General features: G+C 39.4%; 1 long non-coding RNA gene across 1 annotated transcript in view; it reads left to right on the top strand.

The window, feature by feature from the left end:
- The window catches only part of LOC103095539 (uncharacterized), a 50591-nt gene that overhangs the window by 10154 nt on the left and 13440 nt on the right, over positions 1–26997 (top strand). The window contains exon 2 of the long non-coding RNA XR_473417.3: positions 18831–18884. This is a non-coding gene — a long non-coding RNA (uncharacterized LOC103095539). The remainder of the gene's footprint in view (positions 1–18830; positions 18885–26997) is intronic.

Genomic DNA, 26997 nt, shown 5'->3' with positions numbered 1-26997 from the left:
TCCAGAAATCTGTCTCCCCCCCCAATTCTTTCCCCCTCCCCCAAAAGGTAGTATGATATAGGTTGTACATATATTATCATGTAATACATATTTCCCTGCTCATCATGTTATTAAATAAGACACAGATTACTTACACTAATAAAAATTCATGATGGAAATAAAGTAGTGAATGGTAGGTTTTAATCTGCATTCAGGACTCCATCTATTCCTTCTATGGTAGTGGATATTCTTTTTTTTGTCATGAGTCCCTTGGAGTTGTCCTGAATCCATGTCTTGTTGATAATAGTTAAGTCATTCACTGTTGAACATCATATATTATTGTTTTTGTGTACAATGTTCTCCTGGTTCTGCTTACTTCACTTTGCATCACTTCCTAGAAGTTTTTCCAGATTTTTTGGTGATCATCTTGTTTATCATTTTTTTAAACCCTTACCTTCCATCTTGGAATCAATACTGTGTATTGGTTCCAAGGCAGAAGAGTGGTAAGGGCTAGGCAATAGAGGTTAAGTGACTTGCCCAGGGTCACACAGCTGGGAAGTGTCTGAGGCCACATTTGAACCTAGGACCTCCTGTATCTAGGCCTGGCTCTCAATCCACTGAACTACCTAGCTACCCCTTGTTTGTCATTTCTTAGAGCAAAATAATATTTCATTACAACCATATACCACAACTTGTTCAGCCATTCATTCCCTAGTTGAAGGATATCCCTTCAGTTTCCAGTTCTTTTCCCCCACAAAAGAGCTGCTGTTTAGTTGCTCTATTTGTATAGTTTATATATATTCTCTCATCATATGTATAAGATCTCTCCCTCATCCATATCTATCTATCTATCTATCTATCTATCTATCTATCTATCTATCTATCTGTCTGTCTGTCTGTCTGTCTGTCTGTCTGTCTGTCTGTCTATCTATCTATCTATCTTGTTTCTTTTCCTTTTTCTATGCTCATTTTAGGAAATGAACCTAATAGTGGCATCAGTGGGTCAAAAGGTATATACAGTTTTAGAACGATTTGTGTATAAATCCAGATTGTTCTCTACAATGGTTGGATCAGTTCAGCTTTCCTGAAGGTAGAGGAGGGGGGAGGAAGAGGCACTGGAAACAAAAGTCCTGCCTTTGTCTATGGTCTATGAGGATTTTACTTTGCCCCTTTCTGGAGGAGAGAGGGAACTGAAGAGAGGAAAGACCTCCCTTGGGTTCCACAGTGACAATTGGCATTAGGTAAGTACTTAGAGTGACCACTAGGGGATGCAGTGCAAAGAGTGCTGGTGTCAGGAACACCAGAGCTCATACTGAGCCTCAGACACTTAGGCACAAGTCCCTAAATCCCTCTTAATCTCATTTTGCCCATTGATAAAATGGGAAAAATAATAGTGCCTACCCAACAGAGTTGATGGGAGGATTACACATGTAACAACATTTTGTAAACCTTAAAGCCCTACATAAATACTAGCTTTTATTGTTGTTCTTGTTATTATTGTAGATAGAACATATAAATTCATTTCTTGTGGAGGGAGGCATTAAAAGGTTGTGTTGAAGGTGGTATTGAAATTTGCAAAGGCTCTTTCCCTCCTCTCACCTTGGCTTTAAAGGAAAAGGAGGATAGACTTCATAGAATTGATAGCTGGAACAGACTTTAAAGATTATCTAAAGATAATCTAAAGATCATCATTTTACAGATGAGGAACCTACTCAGGCTCAGAGAAGTTAAGTGATTAATTAGCCAATTAAGGTAATGCCAGAGTGGTGTGTAGCAGAGCATGTATTCAAATCCAGAATCTTGAACTCTAGATATTCCAATTTAATGTAATATGGAAATAGTGACATTTTTGGCTCCTAGGATAACTTTATCTACTGTGGGACTTAAAAAAAATTATCCCAGAGGGTCAGTCTCAAAGTCTGGAAGATTTTGTTTCAAATTTTGCCTCTGATACATATTCACTGTGATTCTAGGAAAATCACTTAAATTTTGGATACTCCAGGCAACTCGGTTGCCTAGGAGGAGCTCACTCCATTGGCTGAAGGAATTTCTTTACCAGGAAAATCTTGATGCTAATGAAATCAGAGGTTTAAATCCTATTCATCTCTATCTCAAATCAATGAATATTTATCAAGCAAGTGATTATGTTGCTGTTATTCATCATGCCCTATTCTTTGTGACCCCATTTGGGATTTTCTGGGCAAAGATACCAGATCACAGTTTGCCATTTCCTTCTTAGAGATGAGGAAACTGAGGCAAACAGGGTTAAATGAGTTGCTCAAGATTATGTAGCTAGGGTCAGAGGTCAGATTTGATTTAGGGGGCTGGGTCTTTCTGACTGCAGGCCAAGTGTTTTATCTACTATACCACCACCTAGCTGCCCAAAGGATTATGCTGAAACCTTATTATTGTCTGGGTGAGAATATAGTGATATAGAAAGTAAGCCATGATTTTCCATTTACAATTATGGAGAACAAATACCTCACAATTATTTTACAGCTGTGAGGGGTCCATGAAGATCCAGTGACTCAGCATTGTGAATTAGGAAGACAGAAAAGGGGCTAGGTTTCTATTTTGCTTTAGGCATATCTGTCAGTTTAAAGTGGCCAACAATAGGGAGTTAAAAACAGATCCACTTGGGAGCAGGAATTGAGAACCAGTGAGCAAGCTAGTTAAGATGCATCACATTTTGAGAAGTGTGAATACCTGGGTCATGAAGCAAAGGTTTAGATTTTTAAAAAATGACATTCTCTTTTCATTTTTTATCACTTATTTCCTAGTCTCTCCTCCTCTACTTTGTAACAAATACTTTTGCAAAACAAATTGATATATTTTTTATGTCTCATAATGCCCAACATACTCTATTTATTGTACACAGTTGCCAATTGATAATTTATTAAGCACCCTTTGTGTGCCAAACACTGAGGATACAAATTAAAAAAAATGAAAAAAGGAATTTTTTGGAAACAGTTGGTGGTATAATGGATAAAGCACTTGACCGCTAGTCAGGAAGAACTGAGTTCAAATCCAGTGCCAGATACTTACTAAGTCTGTGATCATAGGCAAGTCACTTAACTGCTATCTGCCTTAGTTTCCTTAACTATAAAATGGGGATAATAATAGCACCTAATTCACAGAGTTATTACAAACACCAAAATAATATTCGTAGGACAAATGATTACTACATTGCCTAGAACAAAGTAGGTATTATATAAATATTGATTTCTTTCCCTTTTGTTTTCTCAGAAAGCTTTCATTCTAATTCAGGAGTGTGTGTGTGTGTGTGTGTGTGTGTGTGTGTGTGTGTGTGTGTGTGTGTGTGTGAAAGATTAACAAGAATTTGTTGGTGGTGGTCAGTCCTTTCAGTTGTATCTGACTCTTTGTGACACCATTTGGGATTTTCTTAACAAAGACACTGGAATAGTTTGCCATTTCCTTCTCCAGCTCATTTCAGAGATGAGGAAACTGAGGCAAATGGGGTTAAATGATTTATCCAGGGTCACACAGTTAGGAAGTGTCTGAGATTGGATTTGAACTTTCTGACTCCAGATCCAGTACTCTAGGTCTCAGGGAATGAACATGGAGGAGAATCAGGGATGATTGTTCTAGACTCTTCCTTAAAATAGACATTTTTGGAAGAAATTCCTCCACTTTTTAGTGCCTTTCCCTCTGAGTTTAGCTTTCATTGATGTGGTATCCATCTATATATCTATATCTGTCTGTCTGTCTATCTATCTATCTATCTATCTATCTATCTATCTATCTATCTATCTATCTACCCATGTTTCCTTCCTTCCTTCCTTCCATCTATCTATTTATCTATCTATCCATCCATCCATCCATCCATCCATCCATCCATCCATCTATCCATCTAGTTATTTACTGGTTGTCTCCTTCATTAGAATGTCAATTCCCTGTGGACAAAGACTATTTTTCTATCCTTTTTCACATAGCCCCTGTACCTAGCACTCAGCAAGTATTTCATCCAGAACTGATTGAGCAAAGCTAATGAGGCAGTACTTGTCAAAGCTATGATTTAAACCTACTTCTTCTGACATCACGCTTGAGATCATGGATTTGGAGTTTAGAGGTCATCTAGTCCAACCTTCTCATTTTACAGGTGAGCAAATTGAGACCCAGAAAAGTGAAATCATTTGCCAGAGGCCATTTAGGTACAAAATAAGGGGCTGAGATCTGAATTTCATCCCACTTCATTCACCCTTACCTAATGCCACCCTAGGTCAGGGGAGAAATAGATTACCACATCCATTCATTTCAATTGGAGGGGACAGTGAGTTTAATGCTCTGTCAGAGCATGGTGCTGGTAATGCTGAGGTCACAGCTTCCATTTCCGTAGGGTTCATTTACAAAGAAGAAGAAATCATTTGACAGCTGCAGACTGCCCTCGTAACCCCAGCCAGCTGCCCTTGCAGAGCAGAGTGTGTCCTTGGTCCCAAAGCAGACAGGGCCAGTGAATGCTATGCAGAGCACTTAGCAAGAGCTCAATTAAATACCTGTTGAGCTGAATGGAATTAAATTGAGAGTGTGCATAGATTAGTCCAAAGCCATCACTATTTTTATGGGCAAAAGCAGTCCTGTACAGTCCTACGGAGGGAGAACTAGCTAGAGAAAGGGCAATGGAATAATGCTTTTGCTGCTCCTCATCAAGCAAGATAAAAATCTGTCTGTTGGGAGAGGGGGTAGGGAGATGTTGCATTTGGTATATGGCTTTTACCTTATTCACACACATTTCCCATTAATTAACACAATTCTTCTTCGGCAGAGAAGTTGGCAGGAATCTGTAGGATCTGAGCAGCTTGAGTGGCTGCCAAACTGTCCATCTCCTGCCCACTTTGCATAATGTACCGTATGTGAATGCTGGCTGGGTGCAGGAAGGCTGCCTCAGAAATGACACTCGGCTTTTGCTTTGACAGAAACATCACTACCTTGCCCGTTCTTTTCCACATCACCGGTTTCATCGGCAATGATAACCCCAGCATTGCACTGCCTTGCCTTTATCTTTCAAAGAGCTTGTCACATGCAGGAAGAGCTTTAGTCATCTTTCCATGGTGGAAAAGGGGATCTGGACCCATTCAGAAGCCTTCTTCTCCCCCAGGTAGCTGTCAATCATTAACCTCTTCACCCTTGTCCATTCTAATATTCGACAATTTCAATTAACTGAAAAGTATGGCCTTTTTCCAAGCTTCCCCATCAGTGTGGCATCTGGGTTTGTCACTGGCCATAGTCTGGACTCCATCCTCAGCCTTGTCAGGTTATCTTTGGCATTTCACGTCCTCTAAGCCAACCTCTTCTTTTTCAGGTAGGGAACCATGTGATGAGAGGAAAAACGACTCACCTAAGGTCATATAGATAGCACTTGGTGAATATTAGATTTGAATCTAGGTCCTTTGATTTAAAATCTTTCCATTACTCTATGAATGCTGTTAAAGGTTAGATAACACTTATTTGGGGTAGGGGGAAAGAGTATAAAAAAAGGTAATCTGTTCCAAGAATAAATTTTCTGTTCACTTTTTTAGCACCTCCCTCCTTAAAATAATTTTTTAAAACTTCAAATATTATTTTGAAAAAGATCTGGGGTAGAAGGTAGGATTAGGTTAGTACACTACCATTTTAATATGAGTAAGCATTGTGATAATGAGATGCATTGAGATGTATACTGTTCAGGAAAAAGGGAGTGATCATCTCTGTGAATTTTCTGCCCTCATCAGGCTCTATATGGAAGATAGACCTGTGGGTCCTATGGTGTAGGAAGTCAGTCAACAGGCATCTATGTGGTGCTTACACATGCCAAGTACTAGGCTAAGAAAGGACAGTGATAAGCTAGAGAGCCTCCAAAGGAGAGTGATGGCACATGCTAAAAGGCCTTCAGATCATGCCAAATGAAAATTGGTAGAAAGGAAATGTGGGTGTGTAGCCTGGAGAAGAGAAAGATCAAGGGAAATGTGATAACTAGCTTCAAATATTTCAAGGATTGTCATTGCTTTATTTGGTCCACTTGTCAGACCTAAGAGCACTAGGTGGCTCTGGGTAAATTACCCAATATCATCAATCCCTGAGGCAACTCTCCTGGTTATAAATGGCAGAACAGTTGATCAGTATAAACAGTGAGACAAAAAGAAGTTGGACCAGATGGACCTTAGGGTTCTTCCCAACTTCAAAATTCTGTCCTGTGTTTTTTTCCCCTTGAGAATCTATTATATTTACCCAGTACAATGATGCTCCAGGCACTGTGCTAAGCTCTATGCAATTATTATCTCATTTTATATTCACAATAACCATGAGAGGTAGGTGCTATTATTATTCCCATTTTTCAGATGAGGAAACTGAGGCAAACAGAAATTAATGACTTGTCTAGGGTCACAGCCAGTAAGTGTCATTTTGAAATTATGACTTCTTTCTCCAGGACTGGCATTCTATCTGAAGTACCATTTAACTGCCCTGATGACATCTTGTGGGGTGCATAAGAAGAATGAAATCACTCTTAGGAATTGAAATTTATACTGGATTGCTAAGAGAATCATAATTTCTCCCTTAGTATGGCTACCATTTCTGGAATTCATTTTACAAATATTTAAAAGATTTAGCTTTCAATATCCAGGAGAGATTTCTCAACTGCAGAATGTGGAACAAATTCTATATTTTGAGTTACAGAATTAAGAAAAAGTCAATATTCTCATAATTGGTTTTTCTAAAAATCTGCCTGAATGTACAAATTTTCTGAAGCTGTATACATCATCTATTCCTGACATTTTACTGACTTGGTTCCTTCTATGAGTGTCTGGAAAATTGAATGGAAAGTTGAGTTGAAATATATACATATATATGCATACATATATGAACAGATAATAATACAAACTCAGTTTAATTAGCTGCTAAATTAATCTGCCCATTTTCTTAATGGCTGCCTTGCTTAATTGATACAGCAGATGCCAGGGACATGGTGACAACTCAAAAAAGGCACCTGGCTATATGATAGTGTTTGTCAAATATATGACAGTAGAAAGCAGGTTGGAATATTTCCTCTGCCAACAAACTTCACTTTGCCAAACCTGGAGGCAGTTGACTGACAGCCCATTCCAAGTGAGGCCCCTTCCACAAATAAGGTTCCACTTTGTAGGACTGATAATGCTAATATATGCAAATGAACATGATGATGAATCCCATTAGACTCCTCTGTATGAGGGAAATATACTGGACTCCTGAATATAATATAGGTAGCTGGTGAACGTTGGTTCTATAGCTTTCTGAGAAAGTTGGCAAATGATGCTCGATTTAAATTCTTTGTCATATCTGGCTTTCTAGTTGTAGCATCTATTCACTCTGTAGTCCTTTATGTATATATGCATGTTCAGATCTATGATCTCCTTGGAAAAAAAGAACTCCTGGTGAGGAAACTTAATTTATCCATACAGATCAGCAATTGTTCTGTAATTTATAACCATGGGAATTGCCTCAGGGACTTGAGAGGACTTGACTTGTCCAATGTCACACAGAAAGTCAGTAATGGAAGTTGAACCTAGCTCTTCTTGACTGAGATCATCTCTTTATTAGGTCCCAATGACTCTGCTCACATCTATATCTTTTCTAGCCTATTTTCTCTACAGTTATCCCCCTTCTCTCTGTAGTTTTCAATTTTCTCCTTTCTTTTGGTTCCCTGATCTCTGCTCTTACCTTTAAAAAACTTCACTAGAGACCCCATCGTCCCCTCTGTCCTATGCCTCTTTCTCAAATTCCTAGAAAAAGTAGTCTGTAATCATTGTCTCCACTTCCTCTCCTTTTAACCATTTGTAATCTGACATTTGATCTCATTATTTATTTGCAGCTTCTCTCTTCAGAGTTACACATTACTTCTAAATGGACAAATCCAGTGACTTTTCCTTAGTCTTTCCCCTTTTTTGAGCCCTGTGAAACATCTGACACTGTTGACCACCTGGATTCTATCTGTCTGTTTGTCTTTCTGGGTCATCATATGTATTCTGTTCCCTAACTGTGGTCATGCCCCAGCACTCTGTCCTAGTATCCTTTCTTTTTATGTTTTTTCATTATTGACCTCATCACTTACCATGTTCATCTCTGTGCAGAAGATTATCTGTCTGTCTGTCTGTCTATCCATCAATCAAGTATGTAGTATTAATATATAATTAAATAAATTATATAAAATGCCTTAATTTCTCTCCTGAGATTCAGTTCTGAAACTCTATCTGCCTACTAGCCATTTCAGACTGGGCAACCCCATTGCCCACATTCTTTAAAAACCCCACTAGAGTTATATTTTCCATCTGGCATGAGGAGCTCTTGGAAAGGCTGTCAGGCCTTTATTCTCCTTTATTCTCCCTGGAGAGTTACCCCTTGAGACCCATGAGAGAACCCTTACCAAAACCCATAGCCATCTTTGGAGGAGGAAGAAAGCTCCTCCCTGACTTGGGCAGACCGTCTGATGCTGCTGTGGCTCTGGGTAAATCATTTCATCTTTCTGAGTCTCATTTGCTTATTGGTAAAATGAAGGTGTACTAGAAGGCTTTTGTGGTTCCTTCCAACTCTAAATCTATGATCCTGAGCAGCTGTGCCTCATTATTGGCTTCTCTGCTTCAAGTTATCCCTCTTTTCTAAATTGTCTTCCACAGAGCTGGCAGAGAGATTTTCCTCAAATGTAGGTTCTGCTCCCTACACCTTCTCGTAAGCTTCAGTATTTCTGTATTACTTCTGTGCTTACATTCCTCTTTGGCAGTTAAAGCTCTTTTGTTGTTGTTCTTTGGTCATTTTTCAGTTGAGTGTGACTCTTTGTGACCCCATTTGGAGTTGTCCTGGCATAGATATTGGAATGGTTGGCTTTTCATTCTCTAGATCATTTTTACAGACGAGCAACTATGGCAAACAGTTAAGTGACTTACCCAGGGCTACCCAGTGTCTGAGCCTAGATTCGAACTCAGGAAGATGAGTCTTCCTGATTGCAGAGCTTGCATGTTATTCACTAGGCTATCTAGCTGCCCATTATAACCTAGTATAACTTCAGTTCAGTCCTTAACAATAACAACAGCAACAACACTTTGCATTTCTATAGTGTTTTAAGATTTGCAGAGCACCATAAAAATATCTCATTTTATCCTCACAATTCTAGTAGGCAAATTCTACAGCATTTTATAGATAAGGAAAACTGATTCTGTAAGAGAATAAATGACTCGACCAGGGTCACTCAGCAAGTTAGTTTCTGATGCTGGAAATGGGTTCAGGTCTTCTTGATTTGAGATCCTTCACTCTGTCCACTGAGCAGCCTAGTGGCCTTATTGAACATTGGTCCAGTCCAGCTGATTTCCTTACCATTCCTCAAACATGGCTCTCTGTTTCCTATATTTATGCTTTTGCATTTACTGTCCTAGATGCTTAGAATAAACTTCACCCTCGCTTAGAATCCCTAGTTTCCCTGAAGACTGAGTTCAATCCCTCATTTAGAATCCCTAGTTTCCCTGAAGACTGAGTTCAATCACAGTCTTCTTCTTACTCAAGTTCCTTCTTGATCCCTTCCAATTGCCTCTGGAATTTGTTGTCTTCCCAGTTAATATTACCTTATATCAATTTTGCAAATAGCTGTAACATTGATAGTTCTAGATGTTGCTGTGTTGGGCAGCTAGTACTCTCTGCCTTCTCTTCTCTAACCTTATTTATCCCTGGAGATTTAATCATCAATATGCTGTTATAATAACCTCTTTTTTAAACCTAGGGGTGATATAATCACCTTTAGGTCCAAGTAGTCCCTTCTTAGCCATTTTATAATGTTTTTATTAGAAAAGAAGTTTAGAATACAATTGAAATTTGTTATTACATGTAATTAGTAAAATTAAATATCTTTATCATAAGAAAAACAAAGAACTTTAGAATACAAACACTAAAGCACAGAGCCCCCAGTTAGGAATATCCTTTCCATTCAGGAAAGATGTTTGGTTCTTTGCTGTAACTTTGACTTATGCTTATCTCTAGCTAGCCTCTGGCCTCTTTATGTTTGAAGCAAAATTCAGGATACAGGAAAGATTTTAGCAAAATAAGTGAAAAGGGAGTCTGGTTTTGGACAAGCATAGGGAAGGGAAGCTGAGGAAAGAACAGACATGTAAACATTTTTGTTTTGAAAATTATTAAACTTCCCTCAGTTCTTGAAGAATGGGTACAAGATATAGCTGCAACTTGAGTCTTTTGCTCTAAGATGCTGGTTAGGAGGCTGATGGTCCTTCTTAGTCTCTCTCTATTCTGCTACATATCCACTTTTCCTTTCTCCTTTCAGTCTCTCCTTTCAGATTCTCTTTTCTTCTGTTGTCACAATGCCTGGCATATAGATTAATTAATGCTGTTGATTAGCTGACAGAAGTCAATAAAATCAACACCCATTTATTAAGCACTCATTAAGTGGAGGCATGTTCTAAAGTCTGGGGATACACATTTAACCAAAAGAGTAATGGTCCCTGCCCTCAAAGAGCTTATATACGAATGCAGCAAGGCAACACATAAAATATAGCTGAAAACCAATGAGGAGAGAAGCTATCCACTCTGGCATGGGGCTATGTCTAGAGAACAAGGTATGGCTGGTCTAGACCTTTCTCTAAAATGGAGATTCCCAGAAGAACTATTCAGGAATAGACTAATATCCCTTTCAAATAGACTTTATAGACACTGGTCTATTCCATCTCCTTTTACAGCTCTTTGATGCTGAGATCTAATATCAGTGGAACATACTTAGAGCAATCACTTGTTATCAAATAAGAGAATTTGAATTTGTTTTGCTGAAATCGTCAGGACCCATGTTTCATTAAGACCAACAGGCACAAAGTATTTATATTCTCTGAGAGTTTAACTAAATGATGTAGAGCAGATGCATCAGACATGCAGACTGGGGACTTCCCAGTGGGGCCTGAACTAGATTAAAATGTAATTGGGGAAATATTTAGCAAAAATTAGTAAAAATATGAGAAAATATGGATAGCATTTCATTTAAAAACTAAATCAATATGAGAACTACAGAGATCCTTACATATGGATTAGAAGCCCTTGTATCTACTTGACTTTGAAATCACTGATGCAGAGGATAGAGAATTGGCCTCAAAAGCAGAGAGCATCACCTCTGACTCACATGAGTTTTGTGGCATGGGAAAAAAATGGACAAGCTCCATGCTCTAGAGTCTAGATAACTCTCTAAGACTAGATTGCAGAGCAGATATTCACATACATGAGTAGAGAAAAGAATTTCCTCACCTGAAAGTTTCTTATGTAGCCAGAAGCTCCAAATTTCATCTAAAAAAGACTCTTCTACAGTGAAGGTTGATTGCTCCATCCGGACCAAAGCTTAGGAGAAGAGACATCCTTGGTCTTCTGACTTCCTGCTTTAGGAATTCTCTTCCAAGTTCCCATCAACTCTGACCTCATGGACAAGGATGGAGGAATCAGTCTTTGCCAATAAGATAAGTCTTATGCAAATGACCCATTGAGCCCCTGTCTACATCTATACCATTGAAATCATAGGTCTAGTTCCTATCCTTATTCCTTTATATAATTATATATATATGTGAGTAAATATTATATACATATGTATGTACATATATGTATGTATTTCCTTTCCCACAAATGACTAAATATACTTTTATAAGGTGTCCCAAATATACATAAAGATAAATTCATTTCTCTTTCAGTATCCTTTGGTGTAGGTTGAGGCTAGCTATCAGCATTTTCATTTCATATGTAGGAAAGTTAGAGGACATAGGCTAAATGACTCAGCCAAAGTCACCAAGGTTATAGAGATTAGAATCTTAGCATTTGGCTCCCATTTAATTGTTCAGTATAACTGAAAGATAAAAACTGAAAACTGGAAACAAAAAAAATGATAAATTAGTTGGTCTCTTGTAGTTTCATTTGTTTTATTTTATGGATTTTAAACATTATTCTGAGAAGGGGTCCATAGACACAGCCAAAGGAACCCATGACACAAAAAAATATGCTTTTTGAGCTTCTTTGGTTCACAAAGGGAAGCATCCATAGGATGTAGTGATGGAGCAATGTGTATGGAAGAGAATGGGTGAACACATGGGCCACCCTTCTCAAACTGATAGGGGTTTTGGGATTGGCTCCTTCCTGTTTTGGTTAGTATTTAATTGAGAAACTATTGTTTCTGGTAGATAGTTAAATGCCAGTGTTATTGGGATGTGGTGGTGACAATCGCTGACAATTATTAACCCATTAAAGTTTGAAAAACATGTCTTATAAACATTATTTCATTGGATCAGGAGAGAGTCTAGATAAATTCTCAAGGATTTATCAGATAAAACAAAGTTTGACAACCACTGCTCCAGATCCAAACTTGACTATGCTAAAGTTAATTATCATCATGGACTCACCAACACTGGCAATGGAGATGATTAACTATAATGGAAAAAGTAGCAAATCTGAATTCTGAGGTTTTGGTTTTGAATCTTGATCCTGCCTCTTCTTACCTGTGTGGCCTCAAACAAGTCACTTGATCTTTGGGTTTTGTTTGCTCATCTAATGAAATGAGTCTCCAAGTTACTTGCTGTTGATTTTTGCCATAGTTAATTCCATTTTTTTGATACCTAGTTTGGGTCCCTGTAGTGACCATCTATATACATATACTCTATAATTTTTGATACTGTGAATAGATTTAGAGCTAAAAGGGACCTTAGAGAAAAGCAAGTCCAACCTCCTTATTTTATACACGGACTTGAGGTTAAGAGAGATGAAATTGCTTGTTTACTGTACCAAATGTTGAAGGCTACCTAAAACTTTTTACTGTTAGAGAATGCAGTGGTGTGTATAATGAACTAGCTAAGAAAATCTGTTTCTCCCTTGTCTTCACTGAAATGCCTGGAATGACTTGGATTGCAATTCAATATGCTGATCTCAAACAGAAAATCCCTAGGGGTTTATTCCCAGAGTGCCTCAGTAATTTCCTTGTCTGCTTTAATCTTCTGGTCTCATGTGTGATAATCTTGTAACCGCCTCTTAGTCTCATTTCAGAGTAACCAGGGAAGAGAAGATTTTCTCTTTTATATCATTGTGTATCCTGAATGGGGTTATTCCTGACCTATTCTTTTCTGAGTTAGGATTATGACAGAGGAATTAATGAATGAAATGACATTTGTTAAACACACACTCTCGGTAGGGCATCCAGAGATAGCTATCTTCCCTAAAGAAACTACATTCTAACAAGAGATACCATATATATTATATATATATATATATATAATATATATGGAAGTCATGGGTAGAGAATGGTATTTTAATACCATTCAATACCAGTAACAGAAATGGAGAGTAGAATAGTAGCATTTGACTGACACATTCTTTCCAGAAGCTAGAGTAGTATTGAATCATTTTTTTAGTTCACAATGTAAAGAATTGAAAGGGGATGGGGCATATTTTCCAGGCAGCAGGTCAGAAGAAGACCCAGATGAAGAAGCATGACTAAATCTTCAGCCAGATAGATAAAGGGGGCTCTCATCAATCAGTTGTACACAGGTCCAGAGTGGGAGTTCCATTTTGGAGCATTAGCAGCAGAAGTATCCCAGCAGATGGCTGGAGTGAAGAAACATGTTTTCCCAACTTCAAATCTATGATTTAAAGGCAAAGAACCATAGCCCCTATAATTATCTTCTCCCAATTATACTATCTTGCATACTTGGAATAACAAGATAAACATTTTCTTTGGAGTTAAAGACCTGGATTTGAATGTTGGTTATTTTATGTACTATCTATGTGATCTTGTTGCTAATTTACTTTGGGCCCTAGTTTTCTCATCTGTAAAATTAGGAAATTAGACTAAATGACCTCTAAAGTCCTTTCTAGTCAATGATCTTATGATATTCTGATTGAATAGTTCAATTTTTTTGCATATTGGTATATAGACAAGATAGAGATCATTCAACCATTCTTTCTTAACTCTTACCAGGAACCATCTATCTTATAACTTTGATCAAAAGCTTAGAAATAAAGTGCTATTCCTTCTGGTTAGAATTCTAATTTTCTCCCTTATCTTTGAGCAAAGAAACCCAAATATAAGAATTTATTCTTCTTGCCTCAAATTGGTCTTTCCTCTCTTAAATATGGAGGTAATAATGGATCAAAAGGAAATAAAAACTAAATTCCTCCTTTGAGACCCTTATAAATTATTACTGGAGAGATGTGGGGGTGAGGAAAAGGGAATATCATGTTTCTCAGCCAAGAAGAGGATAGGAGAGGATGTAAGCAATAGACTATTTTCCATGAGCAAATGCTGCCACTTGGTCTTTTGAGCCAGACCCTGGGATGAAAGCTTAAATTCCCAAGTGCCACTTACTAAAGGGCAGCTCTGAAAGGAGAGAAAAAAATTCTCCAATTTCCAATTTCATCTTGTCACCAGCTTATCACCAAAGGAACAGGCAAGAAAACAAATGGAAAGTACTGGTGGCAATGGTTCCTATGGCTCTGCTACAGAAGTCTCCAAAGAGTCAGAGCTGACTGATGATAAAAGTTTTACTTTCACCTTTTGAAATCTGTCAACCTCAGCTAATAAACTTTCTCTTCTTCTTCCTTCCTATCTGGATATGGGAGTAATGAATGTGATTCTGAGCACTGTATCAGTTTGCATCCCAACCAGAAGAAGGTAGAGTTACTCACATGAGAAGATTTTTTTAGGGAAAGTTCTTGGGATGGAAAGGACTCTCTACTTTATTTGCCCATTTAACAAGTATCTAAGTATACTCTAGACTCACTCTCCCTTTGGATCTGTCCCTCTGGATCCTTTGTGTCCCCTGAGTGGTTAAGGTCTTTTCTCCACTGTCACTCACTTGAAATCCCAACAGTTGGGCTGCCTTCACTGTCTGCCACCAGTGACTTAGGCCCTGTTTCTATTTAATAACTTCATATTGATTAAGGAGTCAAACCAAGAGAATGTAATTGAAGACAATGGTTGAAGCCAACTAAAGATTTTTGAAGGTACCCCCAACATTAGTCCTACAACTATGGGCAATCAAAAAAGGATTTTCCCAACCACATGTTTAGCATTCTGGAACTGGTTCTAGAATGTCTATATAGGCTCCAGAGGCTTCCTGAAGCATTCCTACTACACATCATCACTGCTCTGCTGGATAGAGATCCTGCAGCCTCTTTAACATGGGGAGATAAAATCAGAAGTGCTCTGTGCATGTGCCAGTCCTTTTATACTAGTCCTTTTTATACAGCATTTATTATATATTTTATTCTGGTTAGTTTGCTAGGTTTTGGACATATAAAAATAAGATTATCTTTGCCCTCAAGGAGCATGTATTGTTTTTCTTTGGAAGGGAGGTGAATCATAGATTCGTAGATTTAGATATAGGATCTATATCTCATAGGATCATAGATTTAGATATAGAAGGGATTTCAGTGAATAGCTATTCTAACCTCCTTATTTTAGACAGAGAAACTAAGACTGAAGGAGGTTGTTACAGATTGAAGTCATATATATTGAAATTAGATGAAGCAGAATTTGGATAGTCCAAGTCACTGACTCTAGAGTCAATGACCTGCCCCCCCCCCATTATACCATTTCCCATTATGCACATAAGTAAATGGAAAATATTTTAAAATAGTAAATATAAGCTAATTTCTTTGGTAACTATGGAAAGCTTAAAAGAGGCTTCTTGTGGGAAGTGGCACTGGAATTGAACTGTGAAGAAAGTTGGGGATTTTAACAGGTGTAGATGAGGAAGGACTTCGATCCAAGCATGGCAGCAGGAAAAGGAAATATTTCTGTAAAGGGGAGAGCAACTATGTCAATATGACTAGAACAAAGAGTGTGTGAGGGAGAGTAATATACAATAATTAGGTAGTCTGGGGAAGATACCCTGGGGCAAGATCATGAAGAGTTTTAAATGACCAAAAAAGGGAATTTATTTTCCCCTAAGTTGGAGTTTTTGGAGTAGGGGAGTGATATAGTAAGAACTATTCTTTGGGGGTATCACTTTGGCAGTTACATGAAGAATGAATTGGATATAGAGAGATATATTATGAACCTATTGCCATATTCCAGGGGGGAGTTAACCAAGGTATAAGTAAGGATCATAGCCATAAAAGTAGAGATAATGGAATAGATATGAGAACCATAGTGGAGGTAGAACTTAAAAGACTTGACAACTGATTGGATATAAAAGTTTATGAAGGGGGAAGAGCTGAGGTTCAAGAACCTGAGTCATTAGAAAGATGGCAGTGCTCTCAACAAAAATAGGAGAAGTGGATTTTTTTTCGGGGAGAGTCTAGAAAACATAATGAGTTCTCTTTTGGACTTACTGATGTTGACATGCTTATTAGTGTCAAGTTGGGAATGTGATATTGGAATTCAGAAGAGAACTGAGACTAGATATGTAGATCTGGAAGCTATCTGCAAAGACATGATAATTGAAACCATCGGAATTGATGAAATCACCAAGATAAAGGGTTTAAAGAGAGAAGAAGGTCAAGAACACAGTCCTAGAGTATACTCCAAATATTTGGTTGGATGTACATGATGATCTGGACTCAGAGAATCTCGGTACAAATTCCAGAAAATCTGTGAGACCTTTGACAAGTCACTTAACCTTCATAGGCTTGAATTTCCTCCTTTCTAAAATGAAGAAATTATACTATGAATGATGACTTTTAAGATCTGCAATCTGATACTTGCTCTCAGTTGAGGAGTTTGGGCAGCTCCTGATCCATAATGCAATGAATTTCTCTTTACCTTCATGAGAAGATGCGATGTTCTTGTTTCTCATTACAAAATGAATCTTAACCACTAGGGGGAGTGTAGAGATTTCACATCATTTCCAGGGCAAGGCATTTTTCTGCTTCAGTGAAGCTGTGCTTTTCTCCTTCCAGGGTCAGCGAAGGTAGAGGTGATGCCTGCTGTGTACCTCTCCCCTACTTTTGATCATCATCTTTCTTTTTTCTCATAAGACAAAAGTGAATACAGTGGTTCGACCAAGTAGAAAATAGATTCATAGATTAGGGCAGATCCCAAGCAAAAATATAAAAATAAGCTCTTTGTCTTTAACTTATTGAGCCAGTTGATTGGCAGCTGTTGTAGAGAAAGTGAGGACATGGAGTAAGGAAAACTTGTAGTCAAATCCTGCTTCAAACACCTTCCAGCTACGTGACACTGGATAAATCATGTACTTAATTTCTCCCAGCCTCAGTTTCTTCATAAAATGGGAATAATAATAGAAGTTACTTATCTCACATAGTTGTTTTGAACATCAACAAAGATAATTCAGATAATGTGTAGATCCCTAATGGGCTACCAAAATCTTTCTTCTTCTTCTATTATTTTCTCCTCCTCTGCCACCTTCCTCACCTCTCAGTTGTCTATCTTCACTTCCTTTCCTGCTAAGATGTGTGGAAGAGAGAAAATGGGAAAGCATGCAACAAGTTTGGAGTGGCTAAGACTGATGACCTGTCATTCAAATGAGAGTGTTCTATTTGGAATGTTGCCAGGAAAGGCAGTTGGAAGCCAGACCAATTTGTTGGCTGAACCTTGTTGCCTTGAAAGAGGGAAGAAGGTGTTTTTCCCCTCTTGATTTTGGAGACTGAAGAAAGGACAAAAGTCCAGATATCTCTCTCTGACTTGCTCTGTTGATGATAGTGACTTAACTTCCAGACCCATCAGCCATTTTTCTCAATTGAACTATATTCCATCATCTTCCAATCTAAGACTCATCCTAGTGATAGGGAAACCCCCAAATCCTCTTTCCTTTCATTTCCTTATCCTTCCTTGTATTCCCCAATAAACCCTTTATTTAAGATAGAGAAGATAAAAGGCATTTCATTTGAAACCTCATAAACTCACCCCCAAGTTGATTTAGAAGACAAGAGAAGAAGAAGAAAGGGAGAGGAGGAAAAGGGAGACTGAAGGGAAGGAGGAAAGGGAGGAAGGGAGGAAGAACGTAGATAACAGCCTGATCTGTTAGATATCAATAAGCAATAAAATATAGTTCCTTATTACTACTTATTACAGATGCTTACCCATATGAGTTGTCCTCTATTGAAAGCTTCCTAGAAGATCACTTTCTCCCAGGGTTATTTGCATTTTAAAGGGCTTTTTGAGAAACTCTAGTCTTGGGAAGGTAGGCAATCAGTAGAATTAATGGTTTGGTGGAATAAGTTTTAGTTTGTAATCAAGTCCAAGTAATAATTGGCCTCCTCCTCCTAGGGCTGATAGTTAATTTTAAAGAAACAGGATTGATTTAGACTTCTCTGAGGAAGAGAATGTGGATTGAGAGTCAGATCTAGAGATGGAAGGTCCTAGGTTCAAACATTTCCTAAATGTGTAGGCAAGTCACTTGACTCTCATTGTCTAGCCTTTACTTTACCCATTTCCCTTGGAACCAATACACAGTATTGATTTTAAGATGGAAGGTAAGGGTTTAAAAAAAGAAGGGAATGAAAGTTCTTAACTTTGTTTCAATCATCAGGACCTTTAAATATTTATTTATATTCCCCCATTTTCATTTTTAACAAATACTCTGTGGTTTGGGACATCCTCTATACAAAGAAAGCAAAGTGGCAACAAATTTATAGATAATCTAGTCCCTCATGGGATTGTTTTTTGAATAGAAATTCAGTTTTTCCTTCTGTGCTCAATTTCATTGGATCATACATTTAGAACTGAAAGGAATCTTTTAGAAGCCATTGAGTCCAATCCCTTCTTTATAAAGATGAGGAAATCAAGACTCAGAGAGTTTAAATGACTTGTCTAGGGTTCTATCAGTTATTAAGTATCTTCTTACTTCAAACTCCAGACCCAATTTTTAAAAAATAATTTGACTTATATTTTATTTTGACAGAACAATCTCTCTACAATATCTCCCTCTTATTGAAAACAACAATAAATACAACAGGTAAGCAAAACTGTCTGATATAGTGATGGTGGTTAAAAGATCTTGTTATTCCTCACAACTTATAATTTTTTTAGCAGAAAACAAGGAAATGTATTTTAGTATCAGTCATCTGGAATCAATATTGACCATTGTATTTGTTGTGAATTCCGCTGTTTTTTAGTGTTAGTTTCATTGCATGTACTATTCTTCTGATTCTGCTTTTTTTGTTCTTCATTACAATACAAGTCTTTTCATGTTTCACTGAATTTTCATACCTGACATTTTAAAAAGCACAATAACAGGCCAGTACCCTCATATGCTACAGCTTGTTTATCAACTTCCCAGTTGATGATCCCTCACACTGTATCCAGTTTTTAAAATACCACAAAAGTAATTATTTTGGCATAAGGAAAACTTCATCTTTTGGGTTCTGCCCTTAGCAATGTTGGTTCATTCTTTATGTTCAAAGAGAACCAATGACTTCATGAGAATAATGTCTTGACTTGTGCTTGAGTCGGTTTTGAGTGAGGCAAAGATCATAGGCTTCACTTTCTCTTCCAGAGCCATTAAAGTCCAGTAGCAAAACTAATCAAGATGACCGGTGATAGTCTAGGATGCAGTGGATGACCCTGCCATTTTTTATATCAGGTCAAGCCTGCTTCAGTTGCCTTCATGGCCATTGGAATGAGTTGTTTTCAGCCACCCTTTCCATTGGAGAAAGTCTTCATATGCTTGGGATAGACATCACCCCTCCTAACTCATAGACAGGTTTGAGGCTTATCTTTTACCTTCACCCTGGTTTAGCCCATCTGCTGAGACAATTTTACCAGGGAGTGATTGCTGCACATGCTACAGCTTCTTGGAGCAATGTTAATTTCCTAAGAAAAGAGTATGGTTTGATGACAGAAATGATGAACTTGTCAGAGGATCTGGGCAGCATTATAAAATACCTACAATATGGCAGTACAAAGTACTGGATAAGGATAAAAATGAATTTCCCCCTGCCCTCAAGGAGGTTATATGCCAATCTCAAAATATATACAAATTACATTGAGGTAAATTGAGTGTAGGTGGTGATGGTGGGAGAAGGAACTCAGAACTGTGGGGATAAAGAATAGCTTCATATGGAAAATATTGGAAGTTTTTCCAGAACTCTCAATTTTTTCTAGTTGCTTTGCTGCCCGATTCACTCAGTTTTAAGGGGGGGGGGGCAGGAATGGTAGTTAGAATTGAGATTTGGAAGGAACTTAAAAGGTCCATTTTACAGATGAAGATCAGATTTAATCAGAGATTAAATGACTTGCCCAAGCATATACTAGCTAGAGGCAGCAGGTTGGATGCTAAGAAGATTGTAGGAATGGATGGCTGGATTGAATGTGAAGCATGCCTTGGGTGAGGACCAGGTTGGTATAGTTGGGTGATGTGTTCTATCCTTGTCAAACAACTTGCATTTATTTTCCCTTCTACATACTGGTCTTAAAATATTTAAGGCTACTTTTCATGTCCTCTCAAGTCTTCTCTTTTGCAGCTAAGGTATTTTTAGGTCCTTCATTGGTACTTGCCTACTATTCCCTCCAGTCAATTCACCATCTTCTCTTTCTTTGAGAGTCATTGTAATTTGTTATTTTCCTTCCTAAAATCTGAGGCCCAGAACTGGGTCCAATGCTCTCCATGTGACTTGATCAGAACAGAACAGAGCAGAAACATCACCTCCCACGTCTGGATACTTTGTTTTTGCTAAGCATTCATAAATACTCTCTCTTTTGATAAGAGTTTTTCTGATCTTGCCATGACAATGATTAACCTCTTTGGAAGTTCTTTTGTGTCTGCAAAAAGATGATTGAAATGGCTCTAGCCTGTTTTTTTCCTAGTTGCTATTAATATTGCTAATGTAGTTATTTTTATTCTCTGATGGAAATCACCTCACCTGGGAAGAATCACTTAAAAAAGAGAAAATGAATAAATAAACAACAAGCAAACCGCAATCAATTGGAAAAAGCATTTTAATTCATTCCTTTACTTTGTTCCTGGGAGACCTCGAGGAAGAATAAATAGGAAAGGGGCAGAAAAGACAACACTTACAAAAAATGTCTTTGATGAATTTGTGGGTTTCTATTTCTGGAACATCTACATCAACACTGCTTAACAAAGACAAATGAAGGAAAAGGAACTTGACCACAGGGTATGAAATTTACCTCATTAGCTCATATATCCAATTGGCTGATTGATAGTATTTTCATGTCCATGGGGTAATAAATGACAGAAAGCTATATCACAGGATGTGAGTTATCCTTCTTGATTGTGCTGGGATGAAGTTTATGAATCAATCTAGGGTTTTAAAAATAGCTTAAAAAAATTCGCAATATACTATCCATTCTGCCTCCTATATACTCCTTTCTCTTCTCTCTGACCTATTAATGTGACTTCACTTCTCCTTTACTGTGTTGCTTCCTAATGTTCCCTTATATGGTTGTACTTCACTGGTATAAACAAGGACTGTTAGGAATGGTCATATAAATGAATGCTACGCTTTTCCTCTTCACTGAAAAAAAAAGTGGGTCTGCCTAAAATGTCTTCTGACATTAATGTTTTCATGTCAAAGGCAACTAGTGATAATTCCTTTTTGGGGACATTAAAGGTAAATCCACGAACCCAGAGATCCGTAAAGATGCTTCACATTTGTATGGTACTTGGTTGGCAGAGCATGATTTCATTTGAGCATCATGACAACCTTGTGAGGTAATTCATACTTTCATTCCTACGTGATGAGGAAACTGAGTCTGAGAGATTAGTATATTAGTCTGGTGTCACTCAGCTAGTAAATACCTTTGAAGTGAGACTTGAATCTAGATCTTTCTGACTCCCAAGTCCAATACTCTACCCATTACAATATGTTGCTTCTCATGTATATATAAATCAACAAGTGTTTATTAACACTTATTATATTATTATTACTTATATATATATATATATTATAACACTTATTATAGACCTTCTAGGGGTATATGAAATGTTCAAAGAGGAACTAGCACCTCTGAGTGCTGAGCCCTTTTCAGAGCTGCCCATCCACCTTTCACCTAACTTTCACCTCTGTCTCTAAGAAGCTGTAGCATGAGCAGCAGCCACATCTAGTTAAGACCATCTTGGCAGATGGGCGAAACTAGGTTGAAGATAGCTGACAGGTCTCAAACTTATCAGTGAGTCAGGGCGTGTCTACCTCAAGCTTGTGAAGACTCCTCCCAAAGGAATGGGCAGATGGGAAAGATTTGTTCCAATTTCCATGATAGCAGCTGCAGGAGGCACTGTGGTACTCTTAGAGCTTGGTCAGACATTGAAGATGCCAAGGTCATGCAGTGCATTTCAGGTCATTGACAGTTGTCCTGACTTTTATTCTGCTACTGGACTTCAACGACTCTTGAGGGGAGAATGAGACTGATGATTTTGTTCAATTCTGCCTCTCTTAGGGGTGTATGGGGTGCTCAGGGAGGGGTAGTATCTCTGGTATGGAGGGCTTGTCGTGCCCTCCTAGGGAAGCTCTCCAGCCTCTGACCCCCACCTGACACCCAGCTCTCACTTGTGGCTCCCAGTAGCTGCTAGCATGCAGCAGCGGCCACATCCCGGGCAACCGCTTCGACAGGCCGGCTAAACCTTGTGAGGGTGGCCATTGGGTCATTGACCCCTGGTGAACCAGGGCTTTGCTTACCCAGCATGTGAAGACTGCTTTGGAGGAACAGGCGGAAGAAACCAATAAGAAGGTTCAATGGCTGAGATGGCAACACAGCAAAGCACTGTGGAGTGCTTAGGGCATGTTGGAGCACAAAAGACAACACGGCCATCCAATGCAGCTGAGGAAGTCTCCAGACATAATCACTCAGAGAACCCACCACTGGATACACCTTCTTCTGGAAAGGTAGAGACTCAAATGAAGACAGAGTTCACGGTGTTGGCCTGGCCATCAAGACCAGTTTGCTCAAACAGCTGCCAGACTTGCCTGTGGACATCAGCGAGAGGCTCATGAAGATCCGTTTGCCTCTCAGCAAAGACCGGCATGCCACAATCATCAGCGCATATGCCCCAACACTGACCAGCACAGAGGAGACCATCGAGCAGTTCTACTCTGACCTGAGTGCCGTCCTGCACTCAGTGCCCACAAATGACAAGCTGATACTACTGGGAGACTTCAATGCCCGCGTTGGCCAGGACCATGAAAGATGGAAAGGAGTGCTCGGCAAACATGGAGTGGGCAAAATGAACAACAAAGGCCTACTGCTACTCAGCAAATGCTCAGAGTTCGAACTTACCATCACGAACACTGTGTTCAGAATGGCGAACAAATATAAAACAACGTGGATGCACCCAAGATCAAAACAGTGGCATCTCATTGACTACATCATTGTACGCCGGCGAGACATCCAGGATGTAAAGATCACCAGAGCCATGAGAGGAGCTGAATGCTGGACAGACCACCGATTGGTTAGAGCGACTCTACAAATGCACATTGCACCTCACCATCCAAAACACGCCCAGACAGTTTGCACATTTTACAATGTGAGTCATCTTAGAGATCCATCTTATTTGCAAACATTCCAGTCCTGCCTGGAGGACAAGCTGTCTGCCAAGGGACCACTCACTGGAAGCTCAACTGAGAAATGGAACCAGTTCAGAGACTCAGTGAAGGAAACATCAAAGGCAGTCCTAGGCCCCAAACAACGCAACCACCAGGACTGGTTTGATGAGAACAACACTGCTATTGAAGACCTATTGAACAAAAAGAACAAAGCCTTTATGGAGTGGCAAAATAACCCAAACTCTGCTCCTAAAAAGGACAGATTCAAGTCTCTCCAAGCCATGGCGCAATGTTAAATCAGGAAGATGCAAGACCAATGGTGGGAAAAAAAGGCAGAAGAAATCCAGCGTTTTGCTGATATGAAAAACTACAAACAATTTTTCAGTGCCCTCAAGACTGTCTATGGGCCATTAAAACCCACCACCACTCCCTTGCTGTCCTCTGACGGTGACACTCTCATAAAAGATAAAAAAGGCATCAGCAACAGGTGGAAATAACACTTCAGTCAGGTTCTCAACCGACCCTCTTCAGTCTACCAAAGCGCCCTTGACCAGATCCCCCAAAACCGCACCATTGAACAACTTGATGTCCCTCCTTCAATAGAGGAAGTTCAAAAAGCCATTAAACAAATGAGTGCAGGCAAGGCACCTGGTAAAGACGGGATCCCAACCGAGGTATTCAAGGCCTTAAATGGAAAGGCGCTCCAGGCATTCCACATAGTACTGACCAGCATATGGGAAGAGGAAGACATGCCCCCAGAACTGAGATGCCTCCATTGTAGCCCTATACAAGAACAAAGGCGCACAAGCAGCCTGTGACAACTACAAAGGCATCTCACTACTCTCCACTGCTGGAAAGATCCTCGCCCGTGTTATACTCAACAGACTCCTGTCATCTGTTTCAGAGCAGAACCTGCCTGAATCACAATGTGGCTTCTGACCAGATCGCAGCACCATCAACATGGTCTTCACAGTGAGGCAAATGCAGGAAAAATGCCTTGAGCAGAACCTGAGTCTCTACATTGTCTTCATAGACCTGACAAAGGCGTTCAACACAGTGAACAGGGACGCATTGTGGGTGATCCTCAGCAAGCTCTGCTGCCCAGCAAAATTCGTCAAACTGATCCAGCTCTTTCATGTCGACATGACAGTGGAAGTCCTATCTGGTGGAGAGACTTCCGATCGCTTCAACATCTCCAATGGTGTGAAACAAGGCTGTGTCCTCACTCTGGTACTATTTAACCTATTTTTCACCTAAATATTAAGACATGCTGTGATGGATCTAGACCTGGGCGTCTACATCAAATACCGACTGGATGGCTCACTATTCGACCTTCGCCGCCTGACTGAAAAAACAAAGACAACAGAGAGACTCATCCTGGAAGCTCTCTTTGCAGATGACTGTGCTCTCATGGCCCACCAAGAAAATCATCTCCAAACCATTGTGGACAGGTTCTCCATCGCAACAAAACTGTTTGGCCTGACTATCAGCCTCAGCAAAACAGAGGTGCTGTTCCAACCTGCACCAGGGAGGCCAACGAACCAGCCGCTCATTACAATCGACAGCACGCAGCTTTCTAACGTCAACACTTTCAAGTACCTGGGCAGCACCATCGCCAACGACGGGTCCCTAGACCACGAGATCAATGCCAGGATCCAAAAGGCCAGCCAGGCACTCGGGCGGCTGTGCTGCAAAGTCCTCCAACACAGCGGTGTAAGCACTGCGACGAAGCTCAAAGTATACAATGCAGTGGTCCTCAGCTCGCTCCTGTACGGTTGTGAGACATGGACACTGTGAGATACCGGAGGCACATGAAACAGCTGGAGCAATTCCACCAACGCTCCCTCCGGTCAATCATGAGGATCCGATGGCAGGACCGAATCACCAACCAGGAAGTCCTTGACAGAGCCAGCTCCACCAGCATCGAAGTCCTGGTCCTCCAAACCCAGCTACGATGGTCTGGACACGTCATCCGCATGGACCCACAGCAAATACCAAGACAGGTATTCTACGGTGAACTGTTAGCTGGACTCAGGAAACAAGGCCGACCAAAGAAAAGATTCAAGGATCAGCTAAAGTCCAACTTGAAGTGGGCTGGCATGACACCAAAGCAACTAGCACTCGCTGCCTCTGACAGAAGCAGCTGGCGAACCTACATTCACCAGGCCGCCGCCACCTTTGAAGATGAGCGACGTCGACATCTTGTGAATGCCGACACCAGGCCACACCTGCACCTCCCATAACAACTGGCGTCCCAGGCCCCATGTGCCACAAACTGTGCGCCTCAGCCTTTGGACTCCAAAGCCACATAAGGGTACATCAATAGATGATAATGCACAAAGACAATCGTCATTCTTGGTCACCGAGAGACTACCATGGCCTCTCTTAACCCAATTCATGAGAAAGTCAACATATATCCCCATGATGTCATTGGTCCTTGAATATGAAGGATGAACAACAAAGACAAAAATGAAACTGTACCTGCTCTGAAGGTGCATATATTTGAATGGGGGAGACATATGAATGTATACAGATAAATACAAAGCAAATAGCAACTCTTTTGTGGTGAGAAAGATCTGGAATCTGAAGAGATGCCCATCAGTTTGGGAACAACTGAACAAGTTATGGTGTATGATTGCAATGGTACACTAGCGTGTCATTAGAAATGACACACAAGAGGATCATAAAAAACCTGGAAAGACATAAAAATAATACAAAATGAAGTGAGCAGAACCAGGAGAACACTGTACACAGTAACAACAATGTATGATGATCAACTGTGAATGACAACTATTATCAATAAGGCATGGATCCAGGATAGCTCAAAGGAACTCATGATGAAAAAGGTTATTCAGTGCCATAGAAGGAACAGAAGGAATCTGAATGCAGATTGAAACACACCATTCTTCATGTTATTTCCTCCATGAATTTTTCTCTAGTGTAAGCAACATGTGTTATGAATCCTGTTTCATAACAATGAAAAACAAGGAAATATGTACTATATGATTATATATGTACAAGCTATGTCTTATTACATACATTCTTGGGGAAAGGTGAAGGGTGAAATGGAGGAGAAAAAAGAATGAGACATTTGGGGGCATAGGTAATGTGAGAATTGTTTTTCTTGGATAAACATATTTATCATAATTTTATATATTTGTAACAAATCATTTGTATTATATCATTGCTGTGTTATATATTATATTATGTTACATATACACAAATATTTTTAAAATAAAAAAATTCAGAATGATCCTGGAGGGAAGCCATCGTTGTTTGGGGAGTGGTGGTTTGGTGGTGAGAAAAGAGCATTTTGAAAAAAAGCTTATCTTATGTAGAAGGTGTTATGGGAGCTGAATCTTAAAAGAAACCAGGGATTTAAATGGAGAATGATGAAGGCAAAGTGCATTTCAGGTCTGGGGGAGCAGTTGGTGCAAGGCCCAGAGACAGTGATGGAATATCTTGGGTCAGGAAAAGCAAGAAGGTCAGTTTGATTTTATTGTAGAGTGCAAGGAGGGGAATAATTTGCAATAAACCTGGAAAGGTGGAATGAAGGGCTGTGGTAAA

This window comes from Monodelphis domestica, chromosome 5, assembly GCF_027887165.1.
Source record: "Monodelphis domestica isolate mMonDom1 chromosome 5, mMonDom1.pri, whole genome shotgun sequence".
NCBI lineage: Eukaryota > Metazoa > Chordata > Mammalia > Didelphimorphia > Didelphidae > Monodelphis > Monodelphis domestica.
This window is presented reverse-complemented; position numbering and strand designations above follow the sequence as displayed.